General features: G+C 34.5%; 1 protein-coding gene across 2 annotated transcripts in view; it reads right to left on the bottom strand.

The window, feature by feature from the left end:
• LOC116350620 overlaps positions 1 to 22422 on the bottom strand; it is a 92496-nt gene that overhangs the window by 49151 nt on the left and 20923 nt on the right. The gene's annotated exons all lie outside the window — the stretch shown is intronic.

Genomic DNA, 22422 nt, shown 5'->3' with positions numbered 1-22422 from the left:
TCATTCTACATCACGTTCGACCCCAATGAAAATTGCTCTCAATCACGACAACAAACATTTTGCCTATAAACATTTAACTGTTTTTTTAATTGTGTTTACAATCATGATGAGTGAACCACAATCCAATCAGATGCATTTGCACATAGAGAAATGAAGCTATAGAATGAGAGGCAAAGATAATAATAATAATTGAAACCTGTAGGATGATCTTGAAATTCTCGAAACACAAACATAAAATTCCAACAGAGAAAATAGATAAGGATAAATACATTCATGAAATATCAGTCTGGTATGAATGTCATGTTGTCAATCATAACATATAAGCTTGCCACTCAAATCAAATTCCAATCGATTGCCGCATTTGCATAAGGTGAATGTGAAGTTTCGACGATTTTCAATTATTCATTTAATGAAGTTTACTTCCATCTGTCACAGAATTCAATTTCCAGCAATAAATCATTCATTTTCACTTACAATATTGTGGCTCAATAAATCATTTCCGCATTTGTCATCCTTGCAATCGACGTTGAACAACCTCAAAGTCACAATCAAAACCAAAATCATGTTAAAAACCGAAAATTTGAATTTGCCAATAATTTTATTGACTTTGTTACGATGGATTGGAATGCATGGAGCACATTATCGACGTGTCTGAAAAATGTTGCGGCTAATTTAAAATCAATTTATTTCAATGGTTCAAACGCATAAATATTTTCCGTTCATTGGTGGCTTTTGCCACAGCAAACTATCAATAAAGTGAATGAATACAGTCCCATCCGGCCCGCCGATGTTATACACACTCTCTTTAACACTTCTGTTTCATTCGGCCAATTATAATGTTGTGCGTCGAATTTATTACTGCGGCTTTTGCAAAAATTCAACAATTTTGCACCGGTGCAATTCATTTCTTTCGGTTAAATTCATGGAATAAAGTTATAATATGAGAATGCGGGCACGCACACACAAACACACCAAACATCATAAAAATTCATGCTTCGCGGCGCGCACACACACAAATATACTCGAATGTGGTTTTGTGGTCGTGGCAAACATGAATAAATAATGTCACAGCCATATCGCTGATTTAAATTATATTCGCGACTGTCAACCAGACAAATAAAGAATCAAAGCCAACCGAAAACTAACGGGATAGCGGGAAATACAACCGCAAATATTGGGTACTCCAACCAATGTTTCAAACTGTTTCCAACAATCATCAGAACAATTTCATTTTGTACTAGCACAAGTTTTGCTATCGTGAACTGCCTTTTTTTCATGCAAAATGAATTATGCCCATGTTATCTGACCCACAGCAGCATGCTTTGTAAATTGCCTCGTTTCTTCGTGCACTTTTTTTATTATTGCCATTTTTTTTTTCAAAAGTAAAATGGGTTTAAATAATTTGCGGAAAGCAATAAAAACGTTTTATTGAGACGGCGTTTTTTTCGGTGTGGCGGAAACAATAAAAATGAATATATTGAAACAGTACTGTCAATGCATTTAACACATACGTGCATTTGCGGAATAGAAATCAATAATATTCACACGAGAATAAAATGTGTTGAATGTTTCATGCATTCTTAAGTAAACTTTGAATTTTCAATATCACCAATTGTATCAGACCAGAAGGTAGAAAGGAACGAAAGAAAATGATCACGATTTTTGTTACTAGTCACGAATCACATGCGGTGCCGCTGACGCCGATAGGAAGCAAAACAGAAATCAATCTGAGAATGCAATAAATCATAGATTTTGTAATGAGTTTTTGAAGTCAATTACTGTATCGCCGTGAAAAAATCTATACACTCAATCGCAATTCGCTCTGAAATGTTCGGTTCTGATTGCTACTATTATACTCTAAAAAACACAATGCTAAATGTACTTTGACACATTTGATTATAACGTCGATCTTTTTTCTTCGCTGTATTTGCTTGTGATCTCGTAATAAATGCAATTAATTTCATTTTCTTATTGTTTGTTTGCCGTGCGCACGGTTGAAACATGCAAAAAAAAGCGCTAACTCTGAACATGATGCGATAGATCTTTTACGCTGTGTGAACTAAAACTGTGATTATTACATTATAATCTCAGGGATCTCGTGCTCTCGAGAGTCAACGTCATGTTTTTTCGCTGGTTGGCGTCAGTAACAATTTGTTTTTGGTTCTGCGTTATCATTTTGAATAATGTTACACGTTTCTCTTATTAACATCTTCATTTGCGCTCATACTGCCGTCTGTCGTTTTATAAATTTGCCTGCATACAAAACGCAATTGTTTATTTCGATTTTGCGCTTAATTCCATTCAGCGAACGAGTAACTTCATAATATTATAACACATAACTCGATTTTGTATTGTGCATAAGCCCGCTGTATGTTCTTGCACACAAACAGTTGCAAGCAGCGAGTGACGCAAATATGTTATAGAACGCGAAATGGAAAATGAAAATGCCAGCTTTGGCTTCAAAAACATGAAAAGAAACTTGCTGGTAGTACAAGTCTCACAATCCGATCGGTAACTTACTTAATGTCTTCGTACATATGCATGCACGTTAAGAGATATAATCTAATGTATTCGGTTTTTGTTTTCAATGGCGTAACATCGTTTCGTTTCTCTCTTTCTCTCTCTCGGGGGTATCGTCGCTTTCAATTTCGATATATGCTCTTGATTCTGTTTGACTGGCTCCGGGGTATCTGTTGTCGTAGTCATTACAATCATGGGAATTTCACACATTGTTGTTGGTTTTTCTTTTGCCTTAGTCGCTTTCGTTCATTCATTTTCTTTTTTCGGGCACCGAATGGTAAAAATGAGAGCAAAATCTGAATCAATTTTACATCATGGGCTTAATTCTTGATTTTGATACGACCGAGTGGAATGACACATGAAAGGAAATTGACTAGACTCTACTTTATGTGCTTATATGTTTTACTTATGTATTTGCAAATCATTTACGGCGGCTATATAAAATAAAATTAACGTAGTGTAGCTCCCAACCGAAAAATAGCCAATTTATTAAATAACCCATTGTTTGTTTCTCATTCACTGATGTATATTATTTTTTTGAAATAAGCCACATTTTCTCACCGAAAATTGGATTTATTATTATGATTTTTCGCGCTGCGTGTTATGCCATATTTATATTACTTGATTCGAACAAATGAACAAAAATTTGTCGGCCGTTGAATAAATCAAAACGGCGCTGCATGACACACACCATACACACCGTTCACCAATTCTGGACAGCATTTAAAAACATTGACGAACTCAACCGACTCAGCACAGCACGCAAAACAATTCATTAATTATCTAACCGTTTTACAAAAAAAGAATATAACAATCAACTTCCTACAACGCATTTCGCTGCATACCGCTAACGCATATGTATTAGCCAACGCAAAAAAACTTCTTCACTCTGTTCGCTTCCACGTTTTTTTCTCTCTCTTTTTTTCTAACCGTAATTTTCATCATTGTGTTTATTTAGCCACTTCTCCTCATACGAACAACAGTGAATAACATAACCACATTTGAATACAAGATAGAGCAACCATATTTGGTTGGTGCTCAATGTCGCTTTTAGAACATTTTAGAAACCATTGGTTTTTCTAATGAATGTGTTGGATGTGTGTTTGCGTGTGTTTGCTGTATTTTTTCGTTTTGTTGAATTTTGTTCGTTTTTATCAATTTTTCGGTTGAAATGAGGAGAGAAAAAACGTTTCGTGTAGCTGGTTGTCATGTACAGTGATTTTTTTTTTGGCAGACTTTAATGATGGTCGAATGCAAAACACACGCATCACAATAGTATGGCTCAGTTTACAATTTTGGGACTTGTTTTTTGAAGTATTTTTATGTTCTGCTATACGCCTGACTCTTGGTGGCAAAGCCACAGCATTTGGCATTCGATCGGAGTTTCCGAATATTCAAATTTCAATTTACATGCAAATTGTTTTGTTGGTCCGATTTAGATGACAATCTTTTTTCTTCTGCAGAACATATTGTACGGTTTGATTTCAGCGACAGTTGTCGTAATTGTTTCACCAATTTTTGTGACTATAGTCAACGGATGCGGAACTATCCCATTACAAAGTGTAATTTTTCATCTCTATTTTTGGTTGAAATGACATTCCAATCTCTTTCTTATTGTTTATCTGGGTTTTTTTTTTGTTTAAACTTCAACTCTCGTGACGCTGGTGCTATTAGGTTTTTTACTGGTGGGCCATTGACGAAATTTATTACAACATTTTGTAGTTTTCAATAATTTTAAGCTTCTATTTTCCACTAAAAAACACCATTAACAATGGTTCATTCCAACTTTATCGATCATTGTCTCTCAAAATTGAATAAAAACCATTGTTCAAGATACTTAAGAGGAAAGAGGATTTTAAAATGGTTATTGTTGTTTCAGCAACTCGAATAACTTTCGCCGAAAAGTTGGTTCAATGAACGTGATTCGTTTAAACTTCCTTCCACTAGAATTATGCAATGACGGTTACAATTTTTTTTTTCTCTTTCGTTCAAAAAATATGCATACCTTTTCCGTTTAATTCGCGCCAAACTAGTTTTACAATGTAACATTGTTCGTTTGTCAGACGGAACACGTGAAACGAAGAAGATTATCAAAAGTTTCTATTCTTTATGCTTTCGTAGAAAACTATTGAATTGCCACTTAGACTATTTATTAATGCCACTGAAAAGACAATTGAAGTAGCCTATGAACGAGCTATCGCTCGAAAATAATGTCTGCAGCTTTTTTTCGGAAACCTTTTGTCAGTGTCATTAAATTAATTGTTGAAATAGTCTCATTTACGGAGAATGGAGTTTCGAGCTACCATAAATGGCACACACCCACAGCGGTAGTTGTTGGTTGAAGTGCAAAAGAGTTGAATAAAATTCCAATAAGCAGAATTTAGTGGACATACGACGGAAAAAAAGGAACTTACGCCATATCAGAAAAGTAATGTGAGAGCAATTGTTGGTAGTAAAATTCAAGTTAAAATTTGGCTACTTCACAAAATTCCATAAGTATTGTATGGAAGAGCACTTTCATGCGTAATTAATATGATTGCTTTGCTTCGCTCCAAGTTGGAAACTTAAATTGAACCAGAAGATAAGAATGACTGGAAATAGCAGCATTCGAGTGGCATTGCAAATGCTTGAGTGGGGAAATTTCACGAATTTAACGATTATGTGAACGTGAAGAATGTAATATGTTTGAAGAAGTTTTCAATTCGATTCGCTTTCCCATTAGATACTCATGATTTTTTCATTAGATATTCGCATTTTGATTATATTGCCAATGAAATGAGCGAGCGCCAATGCTACCGATTCGCCAATTCGATTGGAAACAGCAAATCAATAAATTCAAAATCTGGACGTTCGAATGCATTCAACTCGATAATTTATGTGATTTTAATGCGGAAAACCTTCAAAAACATATATGCCGCCCAAAAAATGCCCCAAGATAGCATGAGCACCCAATAATTTACATTCTTAAAAGAGGTTCCACTTGGAAGTTTTGTATTCACCAAAATAGGAATGAAGATATAAAGAAATGTACCAAATTTAAATAAATGTTGAAAGCATCATAAATATTGTGTGCTGCTTGCCGCGACACAAATGAATCTATACATTTAAAATGAGACGAACGAGAAAGCGAGCGATTGATTCAAAACAATGAGCACATAAATTTCGAGATTTATTAGAAGATGAATCTTGGACTTTTAACACTTTAGATCGAATAAAGAGAAAATTCAAGCAAACGCCCATAATTCAAGCTGATTTGGCGGATGTGATTTGCAAAAAAGTGGTCAAATCAATTGCAACTAATTTCGTAATATTGAATTCGGCGTACGAGCAAGCCTTTTATACACACCGTCTGTTTGTCTGTTTAGTGTATCGCGATACAAAGCAATTGAGAGTAAAATCCGCTTATAATATTTACATATGAATTTAATTGGTGTTTGAATTGAAATTTATGGTTTGCACACACCATGCACAATGTTTTAAAACGTTTGTTAGTGTTTGATGAATTCGATTTGTTATTTCCCTTGCATTTGATAGAATGGTTTCCAATTTCCGATTACACAACAATAAAATGTTTCGGCAAATCATCGGCACTGACAGCTTCCATATTGTTGCTTCAACACCAAATCGATCAGACTCATCGAAAATAATATTTTGTAATCAGTGAATGAACAAAGGTTCGCAGTTTGTGGTTTCATTTCTATTACTCGCAATCATGTTGATTCAATCAAATCAAAAATGGTCGACACGTAATGGTTGAACACAACCGCTTCTTTTTTTGTTTTGCCTTTTGTCTGTTTTGTTACTGTGTTCTGGTTTCGCTTTGTAATAAAATTTAATTTTGAAAATATGTATGTTTGTATGCTTCGTTACAGCGTGGATATGTCTGTCTGTAGTGTAGTGTACGTATATCAAAATTACGTATCCCTCATTTTTATTACGATATTCAGTGGATGCTTTTACTTCTTTTCATTCATTTCGGCGTAGTGCAATGTATTTCCACTTGGTCGAATGCATAGCACGTGCTTTGGATGCCTAATTGAATGTTCTACAAGTCCAGAGATAAAACTAGGGTAACGCACAAACCCAAACTAAATGCGGTTTTCATAACATCCCTGATATTTATGCAAACTATAAATTTGGTGTGAAAACCACGGAATTTTTTAATTTATTTGCACAAAAGCTAAATTTTTCACATCAATGGCTTTAAACCACTGCACTTTTAACGTGCATGCAAATGCAAAATTATAAATTAAATGATGGCATTGTTTTCTTCGGAAAGGTCACGGTTAACAATTAATATTGCTTCATCGACAGCAGTGTGCATGGACTTAAAAGTATGGGGAACATTTTTCATATCACAAAAAAGTATTAGAGTGTTTACAGAGTGCCAATTCATCGAAACTCCAACCAAGTGCTAGTGGAGATTTTCGTGACTGTGATATTAAATTTGCCTTTGTACGCAATAAATACGTTCTCCACAAATATGTGGGTGATGCTTGGTTGGCAAAAATAGTTGTAGGACACCCTTGTTCAATGCACCAAACTCCATGTTGTTTTCAACAGTCCGTAGCTCAAACAACTAAATTTAATTTTATTTCGCATGCTGAATCGTGTGCACTTTTTTTTATTTTAAGCACGTTTTTTTATGCGCACACTGTACCACAAATGAACTTTGTTCCCGCAACTTTTATTAGTACCAACTTCACACTCAACGCCAATATTGCCAAAGTGAAAAATGTTCCATTTTCTTTATTGAAACAATCGGTTTTTCAGTATTTTGATTTGAAGTCACGTTCGAACAAGTTGACGTTGGCTTTGCGTTTGAAATTGAATCATCTTGTCATCGCTTGGAATGCTTTCTCGTTTCTATGGAATGCAATCAATTGAAAATCCAACGAGTGAGCATCTGATAAAGCGAGACATCAACCAAAGTGAAAAATGTCGATCATTTTTTCTCGTTAAATTTTCACTTCGATGGACCGTGGTGCACGATTGCCATCTTTCAGATGCATTCATTCTTAATCACCGCCAGCTAATCGGATTAATGCATTTCAACATCCAATTTCAATTCATAAGCGTTAACCGATCCTTTTTCCAGTGAAATACGAAATCTATTGCTTCAATTCGCTTGTTCTTATCCTACAGCACAATGTTTTTCTGACTCAATTTGTAATCCAGATGAAAAGCATATCTTGGCAAGGTTTGTAAATTCAGTGGTTGTGCTGTCGTGTCAACAGTTTATGCATTTGTTTTGTTTTGTTTCTCATTTTCAATGTGGATCTCAGCTGCAGTTGAACCAGTTCTATTCTTTGCATTATAGAATTTCATGCATTAAATTACTTGCAGCGTTCTCGTTGTGATGAAAGAAAAGAGAAGAAATGTTTGTTTCCCGGAACTTCTTGCGTTTCGTATGGTCGTTGAAGAAATTTTGTGTTTTCTACTCTTCTAGCCGACGAGCGACTCTTGCAACGATGCTACAAATTTAATATTCGAGAACGAAATTGGAAGCTATTCATCGTCGTCTACAGAATGTATAAAATATACAATACAAAAAAATAGAGTAACTAAAAACTGGGACGAATTGACTGAAGTGAATGAATGTGTCGCCAGCGAATTAACACTGTGTCTTTTGCGTTTTTTTCCCTGTTTGCACCAATATCCAAACAAAACCTCGCCCGACTACCAGCAAACGATCATCATTCGACGACCAGCAAACTATGGACTTGAAACTTGCATGGATTTGGAATCGTATAAAATTTCACATTGCATGAACATGAGCACTGATGGAAACATTCACACATCGTTTCATTCGAAATATTAACACGTTGTATATAGTTTTATGTATTTTCATTATTCTTTAGACGACGATGCTGACGCTCAACGATGACGGAACAGCTGAATTCGATGAACGAACACATCGAAATGAGAATGGTTTTGCCAACAAGGCGAAAAAACAGCAAAACAATCATCGTGCAGATATTTACAGAGCAGAAAAAAATAGGTATGATGTGACGCAAAGGGTAATGGGATCTCATGTTACAGCGGATATTTTGCAAATAGTGAAAAGATAACTCAATTCGAACTGTGAAAAAGAAGAAGAAGAAGAAAACACATCGAGAGCAAACGAAGAAAAGGATTGCCAAGGCACAAAATTGTGAAAAAGAAAAATAAATAAATAAATATGAAGTCATAATGGAAGTGTGATTGTGAAAAGCACCCGAGGACGGCGGAAGGAAGATAGGGAGCCGCTCGCATGCAATGCATATACTCTAAAAATAGAACGGAATCACTCATTTATATATAAGTACAAAAGGTACGAGAAGAATAAAAGCGTGAGTGAGAAAAGAAAGATATATATATATAGAGCTCTTGCTTCGGTAATACATTTTTGATATGCATTTTCGATGCACAAGTGCCGTGAAAAACACTTGGCTGAACATGATCCATTGTCTTTTTATATTGTTAAATGCCATCTTTCCATCGATTTTTTTTTACTTCGGCTTGGCAGAAAAAATTGTACACGAAATGAGAATATCATGTGTATGTCACCACGATATGAACACGCACCATTCTTGGAAGGGCTTCTTGTGAAATGGAATGTCATCTAGCGCGCGCGAATCGATTATCACTTTTCAATGTTTCTTACAAGATGAATTTTTCAAAATCCATTATATTACCGTTTTTTTGTCGCTCTTTTTCTCCGTTCATTTCAGCTTCGTGTACATTCCGTCTGCAAGATATGCACGAAATATAAATTTTTAATGCTTTTAACAGCAATCCCACACAGAAAAACAATTCTTTTCTTCTCCAGATCTTGGATCGCATTTAATCCTCTTGTTGTCTGCGTTCACGAATTCGGATTTCGCATTATAATCATTTTTTCTTCTTCTCTTTCTCTCATTTCATTGAGTGCATTTTGTTCTTGGCGATTTTGCAGTCATGTTCTGATTATAAACGAAAGGAAACGAGCTACAAATGGGATACGACTCACTTTTCCATATAGAGGCAAAGTAAATGAAATCCACAATGGATACCAGCATCAGTGTATTTACTGCAGTCGCTGTTTCACAACATGAGGAGAGAGAGAAAGACAGAAAAGCTCTCTTCAATCCTAACTTTTGCGTAACACTTTAACAACGCAAAAATTTCATTTGACTAAAAGACACAGAATTCCACTCACAGGCGCCACCGTTGTTTATCCATGGATTTTTGCGACAAAACATAAGTAAATATTTTGAAAAATAAGATCCAACAAACAGAAATTCCGACGCAAAAGCGGAAAACTCATTTAATCTGATTTTGGACCACTTCACTTGTATCTTTGCAAGAGATGTGACAACCTGCGCTCAAATGTTAATTAAAATGATGAGTGATTGAAATTAGATAGGAACCATTTTTTTTACTACGTATTCATTATGATGAGTTTCTTGGAAATCTTTGATGAAAATTAATATGCTTTCGAAAAAATTTGCTCCGAAAACAGTAAACAACTCACTTGAATATGATTATGACGAATCGGTTACGGAGACTCTTGGAAATGGGAAAAAAAGTCAAGGAGATTCTTTAAAAAATCATCGAAAAACTTATGAAAAATGACAGTCACCGACATTTTTCCCTTTGGAATAGTATTAGTTTTGAGTTTTAAAAACGTGATGCTATTTTATGTTTTGTTCCATTTTGATGACAAAATAATAGTTTATTCTATAGGAAATGTCAGTTAATTATACTTTTGCAAAGCAACGAAATCGACAGTCGCATTTGGAAGCTGCCGCACAAATGAAATAGACTACATAAGTTACCGTATCATTTTTTGTTGTTGTTGTCATTTTCTGGTGATTGTCATTTTTTCCTCTTTTTATCTTTTTCTTTCGAATAGACAATTGTTAACAACACTGTCCATAGAATGTCGTATTTTATCCGTCACAAAATAAATGTCGTCCCATATTTTATGAACAAAGTTCTCATTTGAATGACGAAAACAACGCAACAGTTAAATATGTTTCGATTGTATGATGTTCATCTGTATTAAATGGGTTAATTTTAATTATGAGACTCAATGCTTTGTCTTTATTTCTGCGCTTGAATTATAATGGGCTGCCGTCAAAGCAGCGAGTCAACGCGACGGAACTTGACTATTTATGAGTTCCATCTGATCAAAAACAACGTAAAAAAATGCTAAATTAAACAGGAACTACGAAAAAAGGGGACAGAAGAAGCATTCAACGTAGTCAAAATTGACAGTGGCTGGCGTTTCAATATAACATTAAACCCACTGATTTATAAAACGTCTCTATTTTGAGCACTTCATTTCAATCAAATAAATCAGCTCAACGTTAATTTGAAATTAAAAATAACCGCCGCCAAGCGACGTCGATGCCTATGACGAAACATTAAAATATGACATGCCGCCGTTTTGTAGTTAACAAAACTAATTCAGCACGCTCAAAAACTCTCGAATCATTTTGTTGTTGTTATTTTCGACATTCGTTCATCTATTTTGACATCAAAGAGGGCACATTTTTAGCTAAATCACGTATTTGCGAATTAGATGTGGCCAAACGTTCAATAGATTTGACATTCTGACTTAATTCGGTCATACACGAGCACTATTTATCTTGCCAACTTGCAAATGAATCATATTTTTTTACGAAGAAGATAAAAAAAAACCGTTGATAAAACACGGTATTTTTTCACTCTTCACTTCATTTCTCATTGCCAATGCCTTTCGATGTTGATTACGTTTTTTTGGTTCATTTTTTTCACCTCGTGTTTCGCATTCACGTGTTGGTTATATAAATCATTGTGCACTGCTTGCAAAAATCGGTCTTCAGATTGTTGCTTGATAGTGGTTTTTTTTCATTCTGTTTTTACCTCTAAATCGTTCGGCATCGGCGGCATCAACGTTGTCGTCGTTGAGTTTTCTAATTGCAATTAAAATCCATTTCGAAACAAAAGTACGAAGGGGAAAAAGCACAAAACATCCGTTGCAATATTCATTGAATCGGAACGAGCCGAGATAAACTTGATGAAAACATTTCGATTTAGAGATGAATCATCAGTGCAGCATGACGGATCGACCTAAATTCAATATACGCCAACTGATGATCTGGTTTTTACTGTCGAGAATGATAGAAACATATGAGTGAAACGTGAAAATGAGATAGAAATTAGATTTAATTGCTTGTATCTGTGAAACATGCCGGCCACTACTGGACAAATGATTGATTTTAACAATCGAAAAAAAAAATTTCATTTGAATTTTGTGTATTGGCCAGTGTAGAAACAAAGCAACTCAAATAATAGCATATTCGAATTTGTTGCATCTCGAAATTCGATAGTTGATTTCACTATTGAGTTTTTCAAATTGGCTCACATCGGATACTAACAAACAATTTGCAGTTTCTCGACAATAAATTATAATGCAACAATGCTTCGACAACTATAATACTATTATCACACTGAACGCCCTCGCTCGATTCACATTACTCATGCCATGATTTTCCGTCCATTTTTTTATTGCTTTGTTTCTTGTGACCATTCAACGAGACGCAATCGCGTGGTATTTGAAAAATAGAGAGAGAGAGAGAAAGATAAAATGGTGCAAATGCAGAAAAGCGAGCTATGTGCGAGCACAAACACAAAAGTGTAACCATAAAGAGTAGCGAGAAATGAATGAATGGAAAGCGAACAGAAAAAAAATCACAAAACTATGCAAAAAATCTCGGTAAACTGTGCTCAGCAAATCTGTGCTGTTCCAAGAAATGTTTTGAACAAATGAAAATTCCATCAAAATTGTTCAACATCCAATCTCGACGTGAATGAAAATAAAGCATTTCTTTCTATACACACACTGTGTTGTTGAGTCGCTAGGTGGGATTCGTACATTCTTTTATGTGCGCAATATTCAATATCAAAAATTTCTTAATACCTTAAATAGCTATTTTTAATTAGCGAACTGACCGTTGTGGTGAAGTGTCATGGAAACCACCAGAAGTGTTTCAAAAAAATTGCTTCTGCTGCCTAATCGCATGAACCATCACCGGTCATGAATATCTGTCTATCAGAGTATGTTTGCTCCGTTATCAGTCAGTTTTTGCCCGGTTGCATTTTTTTCCATGGGTTTTGTTCTGTTTATGCCATAATTACACTGTGCAATGTTTTTAGATGCATTTTTTTCATTTCCATTTAATTCAGATATCATGAACAGAATGACAGAGATACTTGTTCAACGTGTGAGTTTTACTATGAAAATATTCACTTCTGGATTCTACTATATCAGCTGACTACGATTTGTTTTTGAATCTGTTTTTTTTATCGTGTTGCTCGTTTTGAATACCCTCATTCAAACATGTGCTAAATTTGCATGTTTTATTTTTCCATGTGTATGAAAACAACAGCGTTTTCAAATGACCTTATATTTATTTTTCTGTTATGTGTACGTGTTGTATGTACAGTTGTAAACGGTCTGCAGAAAATGCCCCCCATTGCCATTATATTTGCTGGAATACTCACCGATATGAAAACCACATTCCAAATTTCTTGTAACAATCATTATAAAACTTTAAATTATTGAAAGTTGTGGATCAAAGACGTGTTCAGTGACCAAAATAGAAGAGATGGTTTCACTGAATAACCAGAACCAAGCTCAAAGCCAAATTCCATTTTCAGATAATGCTGAGTCAGTAATAAGAAAAAGGAAGAATATGTTTGAAATTCATAATGTAGATTATCACTATTGCAAATGAAGCTTATCTAATTCCGTTCGAGTGTTCAGTTAGCAGATTTGACACTGTTTGGTTGTCGCACATAAAATATATTATTAATCCTCGAAACGGTATACATTTAGTGATGCCAAGGCTGATCATAAAGGGACCATGGCCTGTGACCACGTTTCCTTAATCACATTCACGGGCACGTTTACTCTCAACGAAGCGTTTCTTTTTCGGTAAATGTAAAATATTCAAAATGATTTCTTTGGTTTTCGACAATTTTCACCACTTTCATCATGCGTATTTTTCCTACCTCATTTGGATCAAATGCGTTAACCGAATAAAAAAACAGACGTCATTTCATGTTCAATGTAATAATAATGATGCTTTTATCAAAGATTAAAAAATTCAATTCACTGTGGAAGCGGGCGGTTGAACAAAAAAAAATGCGGTAAACCATTATAGAAAAAACGGTCATTGTTCATGCATAAATTACGCTCGTAACGTTCAAATGAGAAAAAAATTAAAAAGATGAACCTTTTTAGCTGATTTTTTTTTAGAAAACTTGTTAAACCAATATATGGAGGGAAAATGTACGAGAGTGAAAAAAACTCATTTTTATTTCACAAATTTTGTTTTCATCCTTTATTTTCTTTTCAATTTTCATACGTTTTTTGTCCATATATTATTTTTTTATAAAATTTTTGCGTGAATCGGTGAAATTATTTCTCTTATGAAATGCTCTAATGAATAGTCAGTAAGTAAAACCACTTAAACTTCAGCGAATATTCAGAAAAGCACAAAAGACTTTTATTATTGCGGTCAATTTAGTGTATTTTTAATTCAAAATTTCCAGCAAACACTTATGGGCCAACCGCAAGATCGACACATATCATTTTGGTCGAGTTTAATGCAACACACCTGCTCCTAACTGTATAATGTGTGTTGTACACATTGTGAACACCAATGCCGAGTTGAAGTGTGTTCCGAGCAGTAATTACCTCGAGTGGTATAGACTTTGGTCACATATTGACGCAAGACCCCCATGGCAAGCGGTTATTTTTATTCTCATCGGATAGCCATGGTTCATATCATGGGGCAATTTAAATTCTCATGTGTGCACTCGACGAAAATTCTGTTTGAATAGATTCTAGCATTATGTAAACAGATTGCTTTCATGTTGAACGTTCTCGTTGGAATGGTGAACGGTGTTCACTTGCCCAGCATCCGATTCATTCCATTTCGTTTTCTCTCTTGGACGAAGACAAAAAGCGCAACACTCGTGAAAAGTGAGCCATTATTCGGTGTGAAAAGACGATTGTAATCGCTTCCTTCTGCATTAAACGCTTCATTTAAAAACAAATAAAGACTCAAATGGTAAATAAAAATCTGAGAATGGGAAAATGGAAAATTGAGAGCAAGAAGCGAAAATATATATGGAATGCAATTACACTGCCAATGTCCAGCAAGATTATCCAATCGTTTTCCTCTCACTTGTATGTTTGCATTGTTGTGACAAATGAGAGAGAAAAAATCCATTCTTCGTTTCCACTTTTAAGCCATATCCTTCTGGCTTGCGAGAAAAATGGAAGATTTAATCCCACATCTGTGCACTTTTTTTGAGAAAAAAAAACGAATTCATTTTCGTTGAAGGAAAAATGCATCGGAATTTACTTAATCGTTTGGGTGTTGTTGGATGGAATGTGGGGCGTTCTCAACGTTTTTAATCAAATATTGGTCAGAGTTTCTTGGGCGGTTGGTAATTGGAACATGATTTGCATGGCTTAATGTATTATTGTGATAAAAGGCGGAAAAATTCAATTTCGATAACGGCAGAGTGCGCATTAACGTGATTTTATGATGGTACATTGGCTCAGATAAACACACAAAACATTGTTTTCACTCCTCTATTTTGTTGCTTGGATGGTAATTATTTCTATTGAATGTTATAATGTGAATTCAATCCAATGTTCATAGTGAATTGAGCGGCACAAAATGTCTATGGAAATATTTTGCCAAAATGAATAACGTCAATAATTAGTTTATTTTTCGTTACGGCCATTATTTTCATTTCAAAAAGCCAACTATTTACAATCTCTCATTTGAAAAGAATTTTTGTGCCAGTTTATTTTTCGCTATAGCCGTTTGTTTGCAATCAGTGCGGTATGTGTACGTCACTCGTTTTCAGATATCCGTTGGCACATCCAATTGAATACATTGTAATTAAAAGTAATAATAATGTTGCGCACTTTGTATTGTTTTTCGAGTACGTTTTGCCGTCATCACTCTCAAACACAATACACATAATGGTGAATAACCAATACTGTGCTCACTTTTTTTCTCAGTATTTGTGTAATTAAGTGGTTTTCAGCATCAATATTGCCAAATCGCGTATTTAAATAATCGCGTTGCACATTATTTGCGCACCATTGTCAGATAAAATGAAACAACACATTTTTGATGAAACTCCGGCATTTTTCGCAAAATTGAAAAAATAAACGTACATTTAATGCAATTAAATCACGTAAATCAACAACAGTCGTTGCTGCGTATGCTGCCGGCATTGTGGGCGCTTGCTCCCGTTTTAAAATACGGTCCCCTCTCTTTCTCTTCACATTTTAAATTTCAAAAGCAAATTTTTAGATACATTTTTGCTGTTATTTGGTAACTGGTTGTTAAATAAACCACATATTGCACACGGCGAATGCAAATGTTTTAATTGCAGTTTGGTATTTTATACCGAATTAAAATCGAACTATGAGAGACATAATTTTGCGGTCTGCATACATAATTGACATAAAATGGCAATTGTGTTCTTTTGATCACATATGCAGTTCAGTTTCAAGTGAATACGCTTCGTTTAGTGCCATATTTTGTAACAAAAATTTTAATTTTCACCCACATTGAATCGATGAATCTGAATCTGAATCCGAGCCTGTGACGTTTGTTCACGGCATTTATTTGTGGCTTGCAAGCACGTGCACTTCATTTACAGGCGCCATCAAAATGAATCGGCTGTGATAAATCATTTCTCAATGGAATATTTTTCAATTGATATTTCCAAGAACCGGCCATTTTCAGCATTTATAGTCTCTTCCACTCACATTATCATTCAATCAATGTTTGTTTGAGCTGAATGCTCGATTCATGCTCTTCATGATATTGAATAAAATGTTTTAATTAAAATGGGAACGTGTTCGTCGAATAATTTAAATTTGCCTGTTCTTCTTAATTAATAAAAACAGAAGCTCATGATTTTTTTTTTATTTATTAATTTTTTTTTGAATGAATTCGTTAATTTTATTATTATTATTGTTCGAAATCGAAATTGAGAACAATCAACCTCGAAGGGAAAACCATTTGAATCGAAAATATTTGTAAAATTTACTGTGGGACGTTAGACACAATAAAGCGGTGGCGATATTCTCGGGATCCATCAGTCATTTATATGACCTATGGAGAACTGACATCATATTAGGTAACGTGGTTCATACATTTTCTTTTAGTTTATAAATAGCCAATAAATCCAGAGGGGGCTCCGCAGCTATTTCGCTTGAATTTTGGCGTTTACATGGGGAATGTCATTTAATTTCCTCTGTTTGGAGCCATCAATGGGGCAATCGCTTTATGGCTTCTTAGCATCCTACGCTCTCTCGATTGTATTATTCAAAACAAATACCGAAATTGATGAACGGAAATTAACAGCCATTTCTCATAAAGACTTGACTTGTTCACCTCAAACCAATCTAAGAAATGAAAACATGTCAATAACAACCAAAAATGCGTGCCTCTGGCTTTTGTTCTTTTAAGCGTCGGTAAATTTTTTTCTCGTTCAGTTGACCCGGATAATTTTATTCACTGTGAACGTGTTGTGCCATTCGGTGTCATTATTTTTCCATAGAGTCATTCATGTTTTAATTGTCAAGCAATAAAAATGCACGCTTTATGACGATGTTTACAGAAGATCTGGTGTCGTTTTGATGAATGACTAAACACTTTCCATGGGCACGTGATAATGTCATACAAGAAAATCATGTTTTTATGTTTTTTTTTCACAATTAAAAGACATTTCTACGGTTCCTTTGTGCGATTTGTGGTTTATGCGGAATTGAAAACTTCAATCAGTTGCGAATAGATGGGAAATTATGGTTTTTATGACACTTTATACTATTCTTTTCAATTACAGAAACAATGATACAAAGTTTTTATTGAAGTTTTGCTTATTATTCTTACTATGAACCGTTTTCATTGTTTGTTTGTTTCGTTGAAAGAATGCAGATCGTATGCTTTGCAAAACTTTGCGATTTAAGAGTTGCTCGCTTACGATTTCGATATCGAGTGTATAAATTATGGAAACCGCCCGTAAATTGGATACGAAATATTTGATTTGTTTGAATGGGAAAACTTTTGAATGGATGCGCGACGATAATTGGATTATGGCCTGATTAAAATGCTTATTTCAACCATTTAAAATGGATAAAAAGGAGTACATTTGAACCGGAACGATGAAACGCTACGTGTTGAGAAAATTTATTGGCTTTGATTTGTGCAATTCCGCCATCCATCGAAAATTGAACCGGGTTGAAATTTAGTTAAACGTAACTTATCTTGACTGATTGTAATTGAATGCGATGCAAAATCTAATTATAGCCCCCTTTTAAAACAAATTCACAAATTGAGTTTCGACGGAACAATTTTTTAAACTAATTTTGTCAAGTCATTCATTTTTTCCTGCAATTTCGCTATAGTCAAGCTCAATTTAAAATGCTGCACACAAATCTTCATCTTCTATCTCATGAGTCTCAAAACTTTTTTTTTTGTTTTGTTCTTCAGCGTTGAACAATGAACTTCGATCCTTTTTCGGCACTGACACCTTATTTATAGCCGCGAATGTATTTATTTGGTTGGATTTGGTGCTGTGCACGTAACCAAATATACAAAACACTTTGCTTTTTTCTCTCTCTTTTTCTACTTATACTCGATTGTATTATTTCACCAAATACGCTTAAACGACTTTGTGTTTGCATAAGATTCAGTTTAATTGTAAAAGTGTCTTGGACCAGACGAACAACAGAGATAATATGGAAACATACAAAGTTGATGTTGCTAACGAAGTTTGGCTGCGGATAAAACTTTGATGTTGGTAAGAAAATTTTCAGATTGGAATTTCTTCAGGCGGGCTACTTCTTCTTTGCGTGTGTATCCATTCATTTTAATCGGTTTTGCGCACACAAATGACAACGTTTTTGTTTACACCGCAATGTTTGTACTGCTTTTTCTTTTGAGTTTATAATTTCATGCAACTCAATACATGTTACACAGTCTCTTATGCTACTGCGCTGGCAAAACATTGTACATCTTCAAGATGTGGTCGTATTTCTTTGCAACAAAACTTTTCCATTCTTCCTGTCTGATATGGAATCGCTTGAATTTATTGTTCGGCGTATACACATTGTGTTTGTTTGCCACAACAAATTTCACGTCATGTGATTTAATATGTGTGTGTGCATCAGTTTTCTGGACCGAATTCGAACTAATTGAAAAGCTTGTTCACAACAAGATTTTAAAATAACAAGCAAAAAAAACATCATACTACATCAAACATGAATAAAACAATCTATGAATATACCACATGATGAGTCAATTCAATTAAGTGGTAATGTATGTTTATCCGAACCTACTATGAGCTGCACAAAATTCATGCTGAAACAATATCAAAAGTTATTGCAACTGGAGCAAGAATACTTTTATTCCCGTCAAAATTGTTAAATAAAATGCCGAAAATAAACTTTTATCGACATTTCGACTAATTATTCATTTGCCTTGCTCATCAGTTTCCGCTTGAAAGTCTGTTTATTTTGCTCCAATTAAACAATAAAAATTTATATAATTTTTTTTTTGGTTGAAAAAATTCGGAAGATTTTTTTTTTTTTTTTGCAGAATGAACGCGTTTTATCCGAACAATAACAAAAGATGAGAGCGAAATGGATTTCAATTCTAAGTTGCATTCATGAAAATGATTGAATATTTCGATGGTTTTATCGAGAAAATGTCTGAATCAGATGCAAACAATCTTCTCATTCCGGGCACAGTGATATTTCATCAATCGAACGAGAACGAAATTTACTGCGGAACGGAATTGATAACAAGCGTAAAACTTGAAAATTGGCTATCCTGCATAATGAAAAGTGGGTGTATTTACATTATACGCAGCACAAAATGCGAGAGCTCGAGAGAGGGAGGAGGCAAGTGAGCTATCATTCAAATTTGTTGGAATAAAATACTTTCATGTTTACTGATCATAAATGAACCGCAAGATAAAATTCCAACTCATTTCCTTTGGTTTTCTCTATTTATTCTCTTTTATTTTCTTCGATTACTCTTCGGTTGTATAATGGATGAAAAGAGCGGAAAAATTGTCTGACTTTCAATTAGTTTTTTTTTTCTCGTTTGAATGATAAAATGGACTCGTCGCAATTGAAATATGGACAATTCAATTATTCTGAATTGAAAGAAATCATCGTGATACGCACTTCATATAATGCCTATGAGCGAGTTTCATCAGATTCTGGCCAAATTCCATTATGTTCTGTGACGGTATTTTGCTGTCGAAAACGAACACTGAAAATCAATTTTATTAATGGCAGCATCATAGCAATTTCAATGGATGCTATCTAACAAGATCATACGCTTATGAATATGACAAGTGGAAGAGTGTTTGTGAATTACAAGCAACGACGTTGGCTTGCAAAACGGTATCAATCAAAGACAAGCAAACGATGAATTCTCCACGTAAATGGCCTCATAGCAAAAATGCACTACATAAACTCGTTTATGCAGCAGTTATGACACACATCATGCGGCAAATAACTTGTGTCCTAATGAGCTTGTGAAGCATCAGAAACATGATGAAGATGTCAAGGTTAATGGGTGAATTCGTGAAGAAATTTACATAAACACTGTTACGCCATTCAAATGCATATGTGTGCGTGCGTGCCATTAACATAAAAATGAATTTTATGCTGTACATAAGTAAATATTGCCAGAGATTCATCTTGAAAATCGTTGGCATTTGCATATAAAATATTGTATCAGCAGTTGGAAAAAAAGTGCTGCACACATATCATTTCGATAATAATTAAATTAGGTACGATGCGTGTAATTACACACAGGAATTGAATGAGTTTGCTGTTATGCTTGTGTCTTTGGTGTTTCTGGATGAGATCCGATGGTTTTAGCAGAACAAAAACAATTCAAGTACATGCATTTATGTATTAAGGTTGAGTAGCGCTTTCAAATCAAGCATTACCATTTATCATCGATATCGGTGAGTGCGTCATGCTTGGCATCACATCGAATGCACTCAAAAACCTGATGCTGCTGACTGAACATTGATTGCTCTTAAATGGTGAATTGATAAGAGAACCTTTAAATCAAGATTGATTTTGATTACTTCCTGAATTTTGCATTCACATTGGCTGTTAGTTGAATTCAGTACAAGTATGCAAATCAAACATTTGATGATATCACATTCACCTACGTAGCAAATCGATTTTCTCCGTTTATTCATTTTATAAATTCGAATAAAATTCATCGAACATGTTTGTTTTGCACTATTTTCTCTATTTCGAAAAATTCCATATGAACATAACTTTTCGAAATAGTATTTAATTTAAAAGTTTTTCAACTAAAAAATGTTGCGCTTCGATGGAAATTCCACTGGAAAAGTTTGAATTTAAAATGTTTTAAAGCATTTTGGAATATTTTGGCAAATTTCTATCGGAAAAGCATTTTGGATTGAATTCGGGTCTGGCATAGAATAGCAAAACTTTGTTTCGTTTTTATGAACATGTAGAATGTGTGTGTGAGAGAGTGTATTTAAATTTTCTATTTAGAGTATGTGATTAAATGAAGTCAAACAGACAATAATCAGGTGAATCTAAGCACAATTTTAAATTACTGTTATAGACACCATTAACTTTTCATTTTGAATGAATGACAATTTACAACTGTGCTCATATACGTGTATTTTATACATTGAACCCTATGAGCACCATACCTTCTCTGCTTCTGTATATGGATTATTATCACATCAAACGAATGAAGTGATGTATTCACATTCCAGGATAATGACACTCGAGCGTTCCAATGGCGAAAATGCTGAGCTAAAAATAAACGTTGGTTTTGTTCCTCGATTGAATAAATCGCTCGATGTGGCTTTTTCTTATTTTCAGAAATTTTTCATTATGTGAGCATTATTGTCGCATGAAAACGTGTCGGCAGCCATGATAAAAAAAAAAAATTTCATCAAATATGCCCTGCATTTAATTTGACGCAACAGCTTTCAATAAACGTTTTATACCTCTGAAACATACACACGTTCACGTGGTGGAGCTCTTTTTGTGCACGTCTTGGGTTAATTTGTTCATGCAGATAGGCATCGTTAAAACAACAAACGAAGGAAGAAATTGGATTTCCATCGAGCAGTTAACCAAAATAAAATAAAATATTATATAAACAAAAGTGACGGTACCATCAATATATTCAATTTTCATTTAGCGAAATGCACGGGATAAACAAAAGCGACTACATCGGCAAGCAAGTGAATTGTCTGTTTGCCATCGATGTTGTCGTTTGTACATTTTTTTTGCCATTCATTCCCCATTAGCACATCACTGTATGCATTCACTTGCGCCGATTTATGCTTACAACGGCAAAAATGCTTCAAATCCGATTTAAATTTATTTATGTGTTTTTCGTTCCTTACACATTCACGTGCATCTACGGTGTTTTTCGATAATATATTTACGTATTGGATTAAATTTATGCATGCACATCATGGACAGCATGGATGTTAAATTTACAATCGGGTTGATTTAACGAAAAGTACCAAACGTCCAAGTTTTTTTTGTGTACATTGTTTGCAACTCTTAGCGCTAACGAGCAAACGTACAACAATATGCAAAAAAGGTTGAAAAACAAAATAACCACCTTGATCGAATGCACCGACTGCAATGGTAATAATAATAGTAGGTAAAAAAAGCCCCATATTAATAACGAATCGGATCGAAGTACTTTCATTGTGACGACGACTGCTAATGTAATGGTTGGTACAATGTTCGCTTAATAGCACTGACCAAGTTGTATATAATCGGAAAAATCGATTTTTTTTATTTGAAGCGGCTTCCGAAAC

The sequence above is a fragment of the Contarinia nasturtii genome, unplaced genomic scaffold, assembly GCF_009176525.2.
Source record: "Contarinia nasturtii isolate CC-2019 unplaced genomic scaffold, AAFC_CNas_1.1 Cnas_scaffold_4311, whole genome shotgun sequence".
Classification (NCBI taxonomy): domain Eukaryota; kingdom Metazoa; phylum Arthropoda; class Insecta; order Diptera; family Cecidomyiidae; genus Contarinia; species Contarinia nasturtii.
The sequence above is the reverse complement of the archived record's forward strand: the minus strand, read 5'-3'. Positions and strand labels throughout refer to the sequence as shown.